The sequence below is a fragment of the Manis pentadactyla genome, chromosome 11 (genome assembly GCF_030020395.1).
Source record: "Manis pentadactyla isolate mManPen7 chromosome 11, mManPen7.hap1, whole genome shotgun sequence".
Lineage (NCBI taxonomy): Eukaryota > Metazoa > Chordata > Mammalia > Pholidota > Manidae > Manis > Manis pentadactyla.
In genome coordinates this window covers 35005765-35020876 of record NC_080029.1, presented here as the reverse complement: position 1 = coordinate 35020876, position 15112 = coordinate 35005765, and positions in this window count along the sequence as shown.

Below are 15112 nucleotides of genomic sequence, written 5' to 3'. Positions count from 1 at the left end.
TGGTCCTTTGTGATTCAGAAGAGTCTCTTGCAGGACTCAGCCAAATTAGGCGCTCTTTAACACTGGGCTTTTTAAATGAAAAGAAGTCTACAAATTAGGAGCAGGGACCCACCCCATATTCCTTCAACCCTAGCCCAAGAGAAGAAGATTTTCCAGAGTCTTCTAACTTCTCTTTAGGATGGAGTTAACTTACAGTGTCATGATTTTAATGATTCTATCTATACCATGGTTTGGCCTAGAAGGACCCATGATTTTCCTTCTGAGGTAACCAGGCAAATAGAGTTGTACCTTCAGACATTTCCTGATGCTACCAATTACCTCCAGTTAGTACCCAAGGTTCAGGTGCTAATGCTGAATTTCCAAACTTCTGTTCATCAGAGCATAGCCAGCTTCTCACTGATCCTTTCCCCACAGGTATTACTTTAGAAGAGGGGAGCATGGTAGGGACTGGGAAAGCATGAAGGAGGGTATAACTCATCAACTGATTTCCTCCTGAAACTCAGGCAGACGACTGGGATTCTAACTTCTATTTGACCACTTCTTTTTTAAATTTAATAAGCAAGAACATCCTGCTGGCTGAGTTGTGCTGACTAGTAAAAGTTAACTTTCAATACACGATCACTTCTGAGCCAAAATATAATTAGAAATTCCTTGACTTCTATCTTTTTCAAAGGGGAGAAACATTTACAGAGGAAATTTATCATACATAGCACAATATCTCATTTGTCTTTTTTTATTCCAGCTTCAAGTTTAGAAAGGCACCCAGAGAATTTTAAGAAGAATTCACTACTTGAAAGATACTAGCTTAGCTCCCAAATTCATATCAACCATAAAACTTGAGCACCAAGTCTTCCACCAAAATCATTAACTTTTTGAAAAGGAGAGTGGAAGCAACAACAGGTTTATAAACCTCCCTCCTCCCCATTTATATTAATTAATTTAACAATTTAAATCCTCCGAACTATACAATTATCCAGACTACATTGTTCCAACTTCTTCATGAGAATTTCAAACTGATCAAAATTCCAACTGAAATTCAGATAAACTGAATCTATCTCCTATTGATTTTAACTCTAGTGATTATATTAAAAGAGAAAACAAGACCAATCTGAGGTGATTTGTTCATAGTTTGCCCAGGTTCATGCCATCTACTTATCAAGTCTTTTTTCTCTATATAGATGTCAAACTCACTAGACTATAGAAGATAGAATCTCCTATCTTTTTTTAAAAAAATTCAGATATCTACTTATCTTTAATCTCTCGGTACCTTTCCAAATCACCAGCATGCCCTAAAGCCTCCCCAGCTACCCATTTGTTTCAATTGTACCTCTTTCAGCTCTCTGAAATTAAATTCACCTAGGCCCAGAGATGTGAGCTCACTTTCAGAAACTAAGTACACTCTTATTACCTCCTCCCAAGTCTTGTACTTCACTTTCCTGAATAATTAACTAGAATTGTTTTTCCTTTCTGAGAAATTAATATCTCCCTGCCCTAGACCCACGTAGCAATTTATTGGTGCTTCTAGAACTTACTCCCTGTCTTGCTCCATAGCTCACTGTAATCAGCTTAAATGCAGGACCCAGGTATGATTCATTTCTGTGTCCCTTTAGCTCCTCTCACCATGTGAGTAGGAGTCCCATCATTGTTGGGTGAGCTGTTGCTGAGTGGAGCCAGTGAAAATGACATTTTAAAAGAGTAGTTCAGTGGGTCTGAACAAGTGTGGTGGCAATAGAAATGGAAGTAGAGCACCAATATGAGGGACAACTTAGAGAACAGGCATGGCTGGCACGTAATTGGATGTGGAGTGAGGAAGTGCAGCTGAGATGACAAGCTGATGACCAAACTTCATGCCTCCCTAGGGTATCATCGGGAAGTGACTGCCTAGCCAAGGACTCTATTTCCCTCTCTCCTTGCACCTAGGTTGGGCCACACAACTAGCTTTTGCCACTCAGATGTAGAAAGAAGGGATGTATGTGACTCTTGGTTGAAAGTGCATGAAAAATTTGTCCCATCCACTAACCAGAAGGAGAGAATTCCAAGGTCCTGGAGGAAGGTGAACATATTTTGGAAGAAGCCCATATCCTTGAATGGTCACATGGAAGGCTACCCACCAACTGGGAACTGAAAATACAGATACCGCAATTTATATGAGCGAGATGTAAATTGCTATTGGGTTAAGCCCCTGAGGTTTTTAGTTTATCTGTTATAGGACCTGGTGTTATCTTACTGAAAATAGGAAGGAGCAGAAAAAGTCACGGATGCTTTGGGGTCCCCACTGGCATCCAGTACTTTGAAGAATGGTAGCCCTGTCTTAATATGATGAGAGATATTAGGAGGAGGACCAATTAAGATGAAAAACCCAGCTGAAAGACATTATCCTGTGAGAAAAGCAGCAGAAACTGAGAATCAGAAGGCTTACCTCTAGACTCAGTTGCTCCTCTTAAAAAGTATGTCCTTTAACAAGTACCTGATTTTAGCCTCAGTTTCCTTATCTGGAGAACAATACTTGGAGACAAGCCTTATAAACAATAAATAGCTATTCCAGTATAAAACTGCATTATTATCTTATCACCCCCTTTAAAAACTACAGAGGACCTTACAAGTTATCAGGTGGGAAAAACACTAAGCCTCATAGAGCTAGTCCTACAATGGGGGCACCGCATTAACTCATATCATTTCCACAACATAGATACTTGCTATCATCACCAATTTAATAGATGAACAAATTGAAACATAGATGAGTTAAGTAATCTTCCAAAGGTGACACCACTAGTAAGTGGAAAAGTAGGGATCAACCCCAGGCAGCCTGGCTCCCAAATCTCTTCTCTTTGCCACCAAAAAGATGCCATCTTGAGGTATAGTTTCATTTTAGATGTGGTAACTCAGGTCATGTCACACAGGTGGTTATGCACTAAATATAGGCTATAGTAACAGAAAAGGCAATTTTCTCCCCGGGAAAATTGTACTTTCTCATAAAAGGCTGGTTCTGCAGAAAATCACTGAGCTGAGAAGGCATAAATTATGAAAGAAACTGAACCAGATATTTGAGCATAATTTATGTTGATAGGAGAAAAAACAAAATGAGTTTTACCCTCCCCATATCTTTCAATTATGAAACAGGAGGAATAAGCAGATGGATTTATTTAAATGTTTTCTAGGCAAACTTTTCCTGTGGCTCTAAGACATCAAAGTCCTTAAAGAAGTAAACTTCAATCCTTTGAACCCCACCAATGTGGTGCAGAGATGACCCCAGAGTGATCACAAATCCAGATCAAGCTCAGCCCTCCTTCTGAAAGCACTGAGCCAGGGTCACCCAAGTGTGAAGAGCTGCCAGGAGAGCCCATAGCATGCCCCCTCCTCTTGGGTCTCCTGAGGTATTTGTCCCTGAGGATCCTGAACAACATCCAAGTGGTTAATGCCAATTGAAACTCCCTCTGGACAAAGCCACCTGCAAACAAGACTCTGCCCTCCAGATGCCTTCCGAAGCCACCACACAAAAGAGTGGCTTCTCCTGGTGTGACACCATTCATACTTGCTTGCTTTCTGATTGGAGAAGATGTCTGAAAGCTCCAGGGGCAACATGGTTTTCCCCAGGACCAAGGGATGCAAGGATTCACACAACTTGTTCATCCCTGCTGACCTATTAGTGAAATAATGTCATTCTCTTAAGACATAGGTAGAACACTGCAGATGAGTTTCCAGATGGCTAGTCTGCCCTTTTTCACTCCCATTGAGAAAGATGCAGGTCTATGGGCCTGCACAGTCACTTTTGAATATATTTATCATCCTTATTCAGACTGCATATTTCCAACTATGCATGGACCTTGGGAAATTTAGGAAGACCCCAAAATAGGGAACACTGATGAAGATCTTTGTTGCGAAATGTCAGGAAATGATTAGATTCAACCAAGAAAAAAACAAATCATAAAAAAAGGAGATGGTAAAGTACAGGGTTGGGAGGCTCTATATGATGAAAATAAAGAGGCCAATTACAGCAATTCCTGTCCCTAAGCCAGGGGTCTAGACATACACATAACGCCTGCCCCGCCTCAGAGACTATTGTAGAAAGGCAGGGGAGACAGTTGGTCTCTCTTTGGACTTCACCACTTGCAAAGCCTCTCCTACGTCTTCCCTAATTGGTCCTCATAACAGCCCATTTTATAGGAAACTGAGGTCAAATTGCTTAAGTGGTTTGCTCAAGGTCACAGAGTTCTAGACAGAACATGTCTACAAATTCCAGCCCTGAACTCTTTGCCCCGCCATCACTCCCTCTTGTATCACCATGAGAATTTGTGAAAGAACACAGTCCCTGCTATCAACCAGCTGTATGGTCAAGGATGGATTGCAACTTCTTTAGGGCTCAGTCTCTTCACTTGGAAAATTAGCTTACACCAAAAAAGAATGATCTACAGTTCTGAAAGTTTATGAATCTGTATATCTATGAATTTTAACAAACCACTATTTTTTAAATTGCCAGTTATGATTTATTATTGTATCATGAAATTAATTTAGTGGGTAGCCACTATTCCCTCTCTCTTTTTTTTTTAATAAAATAGAAAATGTTTGAGTAGAGTATGATAGGGTAAGGTAGGGAAAAATGAAGTAGAATAGGATAGAAAAAATGTCAGCTGCTCCCAGGAAGTGGCGGTGCATACTGGCCTGTAAAACTGTGTGAGCGAACTGAGTAACAACATAAAATTTATTTCTTATTATGGGACACAGTCCAAAGAGATCGAAGCTCAGATTTAAATCATAGACTCACTTAATACATTATAGGAAAGTTTTTCTATGTTCTCCAAATATATACACATTTTCTGGGTTTGGTGGTTAGTTTTGGCTCTGGTTTGACTTTCTCTTCTCCCTTTGGCATCTTTTCCTCTCATGCCTTCCTTCCCTCTTTCACTTGCTCAGCCTCACCCTCTTTGGGGAGGCTTCTGGCTGCTGCCAGAGAGGGGAGTTCGGAAGGAAGGGAAGGCGTCGAGGTGTTAGATGGAATTGCAGGTTCTACTAAGCTCATGATATCTGGTGTCCTGAAAGGGGAAACACAAAAGCTGAAGAAAGCCTAAGTGGGCTGATACTGACGGCCCTGGAGATTCTGGATCAGTGTCATTGTCTGGGAGGGACTGGGCTATAATTAAGTACATCTCTGGATCTCTCACTCTACCTTTGCAGGGGATGATTGATGTAATGTGGTCCAAGTCTCCAAATAAGGGTATCTCAGAAGGCTCCGATGCTGAACGAGGTGGGGATTGTATCTGCTTTCACAAGACTGACTGCTTGTATGTATGTAAATTCATACAAGGAATGGAAGTTTGAGGAGGGAATTGAAGACTAGAGCTTCCAGTCTATGGCTCAAGACTACTCTCCCCCAAAAAGAATTGCCCCCTCTAGTTCAAGCTTAAGCAAGAAAGATAGGAGCTCATGGCTCTGGATGGAGCTCCTTAACCCTAGAGCCTCCCATGAGAGATTTCCAGTCGTTACCCTTTCTGGAGCCTCTTGGGTACAAAAACTCTGACTTTCTGTGTAATTTAAAGTTTAAGTCAAGGTCAGCAGCTAGAAAATGAAACTCTTTATGCTATCAGATGCTCAGTCATTCAATGTTTGAGATGCAGGTCAGTAAACACATTCAACCATGACATACAATTCTAATTCATCTGGATGGAAACTTGAGATGTGGCATCCTAATTCTTTCTATCAGCCTGGTCTCAAGACAGCTTGGTTTGGAACCATGTCCAGGAAATTATTAATAATGAGAAAACATCATTCATAGCAGCCACAGTCTATTAAAGGGATGTGAAAGGTAAGCATCATCTCATGGGCTCTGTACAAATATTCTCTTTTGGGCTCTTAATGAAAATACCAGTGTTTCCTTCAAGGAGTTGCAGGTGGAGATGAGATGAGGGTGGTCCCAGGTTCTCACTGGCTCCCTGCTCTGAGCTCTGCATACCAGGGATCACAGTGTCCATTTCAGATCTGCCTGAAAATGACTCCTTGTCAGGTGTACTGTGTTAAGCAGCCCCTGCAGTTTTATAAAACGGCTGACCTGCTGTTGACCTACTCTGTGTCGCTGAAGCTTAGGAGCAGTCTCTCTGGCTAAATACTTATGAGCCCCATGACAGGCTGTAATAAAGATTATAAAGGTGCAGCCAAGTCTAATAGCTCCCAACTGCCTCACAGCACAAGGAGCAGTTCCTGTTAGAGGAGCATGGGTGAGCCCCTTCAGGGAGGTCAGGTCACCAGCAATGATCCCAGAGCTGCCCTGAGACAACCCCTCCTGACTCCGATCCCTCCAAAGAAAGCCAAATGGTCCATCAGAGCCAGCCCCACATTTTTCAGAAAACAAACCTTTCCTTAATCAATTCCCAGATCCAAAAGTGGCTGCAACAAATTTCCACAGGCAAAACTTCAACTTTATCATTGAAAATGTATTACCAGGAATTATCCTATGCTTGTGGTTGGGCAAGGAACATTAAGCATCACTCTTGCCCCAACCATAGTCAGATAAGGTAAGCACACGCAGATAAGAGAACCAAAGCACTAAAGACACACTTAGATTAGACAAAATCAACATCTGAGTCACCGTGTGAGACAGGAGGTTCACCACAGATGACAGGAAAGGCTGCTCAGCAGTTTGGAAAGGGTACTAATATTTTTCAATGCCTACTATGTGTCACGTGCTGTGTTAGTATTATATAGCTTTATCCTATTTAATCTTTATCATACCCGTGGGGGAAGGTATTGTCTCCTTTGAACAAATGAGGAAGCTAAAGGCTAATTTAGTTTCTTGTTTCACTTTGCTTCGACTGTTTTGTTTTTTGTTTTTCCAGCTTCATAAAGGTATAATTGACAATTAAAAATTGTATACAGTTATGCATGCAGCTTGATGATCTGATATATGTATACACTGTAAAATACCATAATCAAGCTAAGTAGTATAACCCATTACCTCACACAGTTACCTTTTTCTTTTTTATGTGGTGTCAGTGAGTTTGAAATAACTTGCCCTAGTATCAGTGGCCTACTGGTCAGTAAAGACATTCAGATTAAATGAGGTGATGCAAATAAACTCTTAGAACTCTTGGTGGAATGCCCAATAGGTGCTGTTTGGTGATTGCTTAGGTTTCCCTCAGTTTGAAAAGTCAGTGATTGTTACCATTAGCTCATTAGAAGAGACCTGGTGGGACAGTCCAGAAGGCAGTCTGGGTCCAGGAACGAAATTTCATAGCCCATTGCTCTCTCTAGTATGGTTTGCTTATGTTTGTCTGTCTGTCTGTTTATACCAGTCCTCATTTTTTGAGATATTATGAGATGGTTCACAGGGGGAAAAAATGCATTTCTAAAATTCAGGATCAAGAAAAACTAGAATATGGGAAGACCAGGCCAAGAGCACAAAGACAGAGACCATCAGCGACTGGGCAGCTGCTGCAGTGCAACCTCAGTTCACTGAGAACCCAGTTTCCTGGACACCAACACAGAGGGAGGCTTGATGAGTTCCCCAGTTTTCCTTGTTCAAGAAGGTAGTGTGCCAGTTCCTTAGAGTCAGTAAAGTTGTCCTTAAATTTTTCCCAAAAATAAATATCATATATGAAGCTTCATATTAGAAGCACTGCATGTGGATAATGTCCTCAACAGAAAATGCAGTCACAACTTCAATAGTGTGCTTGTAATTTCTCTTAGTGGAAGCCAGCAGGATAACAAAGCACAGCTTGGTGAGAGCAGTCTGCTGGAAGCCGAGCAAGATGGCCCAACTACATCTTTCCTAAGGTTTGACCAAATAACGAAGAATAGAATATCTGAAGAAATGAATGGACCTTTCAATAGTCCTCCACAAAGAGCACTTTCTTTATGGAAAATAAAGGAGGGGTCAATCAGGGCCTACCCCTCCCTCCAATGCCCCCTCTTCTAAGGGAGCTACTGTACCATGTCACCATGACCCCATCCTCCCCGGACACAGGTGGTCAGCACAGGGCAGGCATTCTGTCAGATGGCCAGACAGCTCTGAGCACTGGCTTGAAAGATGAGCAGAGCCAATCAAACTGTTCACTGAGACCTGTTCAGAATCAGGAGTGTTTTAAGGACAGGGGTAGGGAAGATTGTGATGGCCAAGTACTGAGGTTGAGGAAGATGGAAGTAGATACCAAATGTAATCAGGAAAAGCAAGCTGGTGAAGAGTAAGAACAAAGTGCATCTATGCACAGAGAAAGGAGTGCGAGAGATGGTGCAGGTCCTGAGAGAGATCATGATCACTTACTTTCCCCCAAAAGCTGCCTTGGAGCGAAAACCACCTCCCATTTCCAGACCTGGCTATGATGAGAGTCTTATTTTTGGATTCTTGGGAGAGCCCTGGATTCTTATAATAAACACTCATTCTCTCACAGTTGGATGGATCTTTATTCCATGATGAGACCACAGACTTTTAATAAGAGTTGAACAGACAGGTCTCTAGATTACAGGCACCATGTTGCTGAGTGAGGGCAGATCCAATACAAGAGAGATCAAAAGCAGATGGTAGAGCACACAACAACCTGGATGCGTCTCCAAGGCCTTATGCTGAAGGAAAGAAGGCAGTCTTAAGAGGTTACACACTGCATGACTCCATTTATGCATTAGTCTTGAGAAGACAAAACAGTAGTGAAGGCGAAAGGTCAGGGGCTCCCAGGGGCAGGGCTGAGGGAGACTGAAGGAGTTTTGGGGATGAGGAAACTGGTCTATATCCTCACTGTGGTGTTTCCACTGTGTTTAAAGACACAGAACTGTAAAAAGAAAAGGAAAGAGAAAGGGAGGGAGGGAGGAAGGGACGGAGGGAGGGAGTCATTATGCTCTCGAGTAAACAGGGTCACTAAACAGCCAGACTAGAAGGAGGGCCAACTCTCAGCAAAACTGCCCTGGCGAAAGCTCTCCCCAGAGCTCTGAGCTTGTCTTTTTATCCCTCAGTACTGCTTTCTCTTCTTTCTGGGTGGCAGTGCCTTCATAACAAAGTCAAGCCAAGGAAATAAGTAATGAAGGTAGAATTTCAGATGTCAGCCAAGAGGTGAGGGAAGTTTTGATAGCTGGGATCAGAAGGTCTTGCTATGCCTTCTAAAATCACGCTGTTAATATGGAAAATCCTCTCTTCTTCCTACAGATGATCTAGGTATGAGAAGAAGCAAGATAATCTAGAAGCAGCACTAAAATTTCTCAGGGATAAAGAAAGAAAAATCCCTAAGCAGGAAACAGACTGAATATGAAGATAGAGAGAATTAAGGCAAAAGCAGTTTTTGTTCTAATCAGGTTGCTTATGTCAGGATTTGGGGGTTGGAATCATGGGTGGAAAGCAAAGGTCTTTGCCTCTTCTAATTTAAGTTGCTTAGGCCTTCTCCGCAAGGCAAGAAGGGGCTGTCTACATGGTCTGGCACAGCTGCCTGGCCTTGACCAATGATGACACTCGCTTTTCATCACTCCATTCCCCATACAGATATTTCCTTCAAGAACCTTGCATAGAAGTATGGCCAGGTCAGGACAGAGATTAGATATTTCTGTGTTCCCTGACCAGAGGTCATCACAATACTACCCAAACATGTCATTTCTAATGATGCTGTCCTATCGTTGTAGATATTCTAGTGCCTATCACAGTGGTTTGTCATAGAGCACACAGCCAGTAACAAACACTTATGGAGCAAGGAAGTAAAAGGGAGGCAAATAGAGAAAGAGAAGGAGCAAGCAGGGAAGAAGGGCAGAAAGAAGGCGAGCTATCGGCAGCCTAAGGTTCACTCCCTCAGCAAACATGCTGTATGGGCCTGACAGCCACTCCTTCACCAGGGACTTACTGAGGGCTGAGCCGGAGATCTCCCTTTCACCTCTGCATATGCACCCCCATCCTTGTTCACCCTGCCCTGGGCCCCGGAAGAGCAAACTGTAAGTAGACTGCACCAATAGGGCACACGGGTGGCTTCAGTCACTGGGGAGCACCAGCAGGCAATACGGGAGGGAGGAGAGTAAGATCAGAGAATTGATTCCCCTGTTTCCTCTCCAAATGTTGCCACGGACAGGCTGCAGCCATGAATAGGGTGGCCCTGTTCTCCCAGCCATAGGTGCCTCTGGGTTCCAGCAACCCCTCCCCCTCCTGCCTTCAGACTTGGGCTCCCTGCTGTTGCTAGCTTGGGGTGCTGCTCTGTACCTTCTGGTTCCTTGCCTCCTACCCAGACTTTTGCAAATAATTATATTAATAAACTTTGAGTTATAGCTTTGAGGATACCAACTGCTTTCTGTAGGGACCCTGACTCATACCAGCACCACTCACGCACCAGGCACCTTGCTAATCTCTTAATACAGATTAGACACAGCTCCTCCAGGAGCTCACTGTGCAGCAGGCAGCCACCTAATAGTAAATTCTAATCCAGGCTGGCATGTGCAGTGAGGGTGCTAGGCACAAGGGGGTGCTTTTCAAAACCAGGTAGGCTTTTTTTTGCCTCCCCATAAAGCGGAGAGCTCCAACTGCCCACTGTCCACTGCCCAAAATCCAGAGGTAATACTTACTCAGAGCTCACCTTGCCAAGTTGTTTACTGGTCCCTGGAAGACAAAGGAAAAACCTGTTTGGGACTTCCAATTTATAGTTGCAGAAACAAAAGCAAGTTCAACATGAAATCTAGCTATTCAACTGATGAGATTCTTCAGGTTCTCCAACTGGTTCAGTACAGCCTTTTTAGTCAGAACTTTAAGCTTCTGATTTCCCTGCAGTTATTTTTGCTCATTTCTTAAATTTTTGACATAAGAAGTATCACAGTACTTTTATTGTAAACAAATAGGGTTTTATTTTTCTCATACAACAAGAAAGTTATAGATAGGCTGTTACTGGCAGTATTTCAAGACAGAGATTCCTTCTGCATTCAGCCCCACCAACAGCAGCAGCCTGCTAGCTTTTCCTCCCACGCTTGCTGCCTATGGTCACAGGAGGACAGTGTACCCCAGGCATCATGGGCAGGTTCAAGGAAAGAAGGTGATAGGTACCTTTTATCCAAAAAGCAAAGAAATTTTCAGATATTCCAAGCCAACTTACTCTTACATCTTATTGACCAGAAGTAGTGCACATGATCACCCCCCCACTGTAAGCAGTGCTGGGAAATTTAGTATCTGAATCTCATTTTTGTGCCTGGTCATCCTCTTTTCTTGTCATTTTCAAGTTCATTTCCCCCTTTTTTACACCTAGCACAATCTCTGCTTACCTGTTCAGGAAGTCACTTCTCCAGCTCACCAAAGAGATGTTTCTGGGTCCTAAACATGGGACTCAGCTGGCAAACTTGGGCTGGTGGCTTTCAGTTATCTCTCAACTTCCCTCTTTATTAGGAGATAGTGGCATGTCCTGACAGACAGCAGAAGCTTTAGCTATAATGACCCTGTATGAAATAAAAGAAGACCTGTGTTAGTGTATAAAATAATAGCAATTATATCCTGGAGGACCTAAACTGTAACTTTAACAAGATCCTCAGATAAATAGCAAGAAAAGACAAGTTTTTACAGAGGGGTAGATGGTAACTCTGCAGGTCAGGCAGGACTCAGAAGCATTGGCAAAGGAGGTGGGGAAGACCACATACCATGAGGCTGGCCACCCACTAGCCATCTGCCATCTTCCTTGGTCATCATCTCCCTAGCCACTGAAACACAGGGACACAGTGTGGCGGAAGGGTCCCAAGCAGAAGCTCTGGAGCCAGACCCTGGCACTATGCCTTCCTCGCACCACGATCCTTGCCAAGTTCCTTGGGCCAGTTTCCTCAGCTTCCCCATCTACAAATGGAGATAATAACAGTACCTACCTTATGGGGTTGTGAAGATGAAATGAAATATACATATAAAACACTTAAACAGTGTCTGGCTTAGTGTGCTGCATGCCCCCCTCCCAACACATACACCCACACCACCACTACAAACTTATTCAAGGGGATCTGGGTGGAGCACTGACATCGTCCACTGCACAGAAGCACTCAAAAATGCTGTTCTCATGAGATGTCCCTGATCATGAGCCACCCCTGTTCCTCATGAGGAGAGTCAAAATGAACGAATTAGGAGGCGTTCTCCATGAGAGGATTTACACCAGTAAGACAGGGCGCAGTAAATAAAAGCAACAGATTAGTGCAATGTTACTGAATCTCATCATTTAGTTTCCCACCTGACATATTTAACAAATGAGATCTATCTCTTCTTGGTGGATGTGCTAGCATAAGTACCATCTAAATCAGGTCTGCAGAGAATCAAGTGACCTGATGGAGATCTATCTTCTGGCTTGGTGGCAGTAATGCATGGAGAATTTGGAGGGATTTGTGCCAGGAATCAGAGAATGGAATGTTTGTCTTGAATTAACTAATTTTTATAATCAGTGTACCGTGAGTGATATGCTCTCGCCAAGTAGATTTGTGACCTGCCTGAAGTACAAACTATGTTCCAATTTATACAGTCCATCTATTTGGTATTATGAGGGGTTGCAGCAATTTTAACACATCGGTAAAGACGGAAATCAGTTTATTTTCCTTACTGCTTGGCAGTAAGCTTTGTAAACAAAATAAGGATATATGGGGCTTCCAGGGCCAGGCCAGTCTTTTACTTCATGACTGCTGGCTGAGGACAGGGTTTGTCCCCCTAGAGATTCCACTGTCAGAGACCACAAGACCGCACAAGACCAAGGCAGCTCCTCCTGGCCACTATGCTCTTGAGTTCTTGGGAAGAGTTGGGTCTTCTTCAGGGCAGGCCTGTTGTTGGGTTGACGGGCTGGAACTGAGCTTTGAAAGCATCTCAGGTATTGCTACACACCTTATCTCACCTAGCAGAGGGGGTTAGGCAGATATTGGCCTTCCTACTTTAAAATAAGGCATCTGAGGCTTCAGTATGACAAGGGATTTGCTGAGGGTAAAGGTGAGACTCAAATTCTGTTTTCTTATAGTAAATCCCGATTTTTGTCTATAAATCCACAAGGTTATTTAATAGTTTAATCTCTGTGTAAACCCGCCCCTGTCTTCTGAGAAGATGAGAACATGAGCTCACCGAGACAAGTAGGGGGCTACCAAATAGAGTGGAAGGGAGAGCAACGTCCCTCCCTTTGCACAAGTGAGACACGATGCGTTCAGAAGCAGGGAGGCTTGCGACTGCATGGGGAGACTGCCGATTTCTGGTTGAGACAGAGAAATCCGAAAAGAGCACCACTCTACACTGACAAAAAAATATTGGCAAGGAGCCAAACAGCACAGCTGAAAGTTTTCTTGAAATCATTAGAGAGTTGAGGTGACAGGGGACTAAGACAGGCTGTGTTCTGGACCACAAAGCAAACCTTAACAAATTTAAAGGAGTGGAAGTCACACAAAGTATATACTCTAATCATAGCAGAAGTAGATTGACTTTGTGAAAGAGGGATCCCAACCAGAGTTTAACCAGAAAGCTGAGGACTCCAGGCTGGGAGGAGATCTCAGTGGGCTTTTCTCCTGGTCTCAAAGCCTGTGCTGCACATGCCTGTGAGGCAAGCTTTCCAATTCACCTGCAGTTAAAGCAGCAGGAAAAGTCCTTGGGGTTGTCACATTCCCTCCCATCCAGCAGGAAATACCTAAGCTTTGCTTTGACTTGAGATGTAGATACAGAGAAATGCAGTGAACTTTAGACCAGTGTCGGGGATCCAAATCCAGGGCCCCCTGCTGACCACGCCCTGCTCTTTCCTCTATCAGATCACACGCTTCAGGTGACACAGTGTGATGATTCAGCACTCAGGCCTTAAGGAGCTCAAGAGCTATGCTCAGTCCTTGCTCCATTGCTCACTAGCTATGTGGTAATAGATATATTACTTACCCTCTCTAAACTTCATTTGCTCATCTGTTAAGTGGAGATAGCAATCATATCTATCGCAAATGGTTTTTGTGAAAATTAAATGGAGATGATGTAAGAAAGTACTGAGCACAGGGTGTGCAGACCATAGTAAGCTCTCAATAAAGATAGTTATCACCATTATCATCCATTATTATTATCCTTAGGAAAGAAATTCTCCAGGGAAGCTCTCCATAAAGCTAAAATACTTGTGCTGTTTAGAGACTATTTATTTAAATTGGGAACCTGGCAAGAGATATAAAATCTGTAGGCAAGAAGAAATTAAATCTGCTGTGGTTTCCCATCTTCTCCCTGGGAAGGTCCAGAAGAATTAAAGAGATTCAAAATATAGGGCTGCCCTTTTACAGACTCTCTCACAGGAAGACCCTGTGCCATCCCAAAACCCCTAAGTTGAAAAGGGAAGACAGTGGACCCTAAAGTCCTTCTGAACCCAGAGAAAAAGGCAAACAAGTAAAACCATGAGGATCCTTCAGGGCAGGCGGGCCAGAGATCACTGGACAGCAGACCTCAAACGAGTTTGTTAGAATGATGTGAAGAGTTTGTTAAACATACCAACTCCTAGGCTCCACAACAGACCTACGGAATCTCAGCCTTTGGGAGGGCTGATGGGATTTTAATGGTGGGAGGAGCCAGATGGGGGATTCATGTATCAATAACAACTTCTCACTTTACAGAGAATGAAACCTGAGCCAGGACAATGAAATGGCTTTGTCTAAGGTCTTTTCACTGCTGTTTTCAACTAACTTGGCTCAGCTGTAATAGTGGGAGTGAGAATGCAGTGAGCAGGCACCTGTGGTCACTTACCCACCTGTCCTAAATGGTCCACCCAGAGCATTTAACACATGGATGGTGTCACCTTCCTGTGATCCCTGCCTCTTTGTGCTACCCCTGGTGACACCTCTCTCAGAATGGCTGAGCTAAGCTCAAACTCCTCTGTAAATTCAATATCTTGATTGCAACTTCAACTTTTCTCCAAACATTAAAACTATCAAAGGTGGAAATGTCACATTTGATCACTAGCTGGCTGTCATGACTGCAGCAGCACACACTAACAAGAGGAAGTAGCAAGAGGCCAAAAATGAATCTAAAGGGAACAAAGTGACCTCTAACCAATGAGAAAACATAGGCCAATCAACCAAGAAAATCAATGAGGTGAAAATGGTCTGCTCAGAAAAATCAGTAGGGTGCAACTCCACTACTTTCAGCCCTGGGGCCTTGTACCCGGCTCTGCCGCCAGAGCTGAGCCACATCATTCCCCCTTCCCCAGGACAG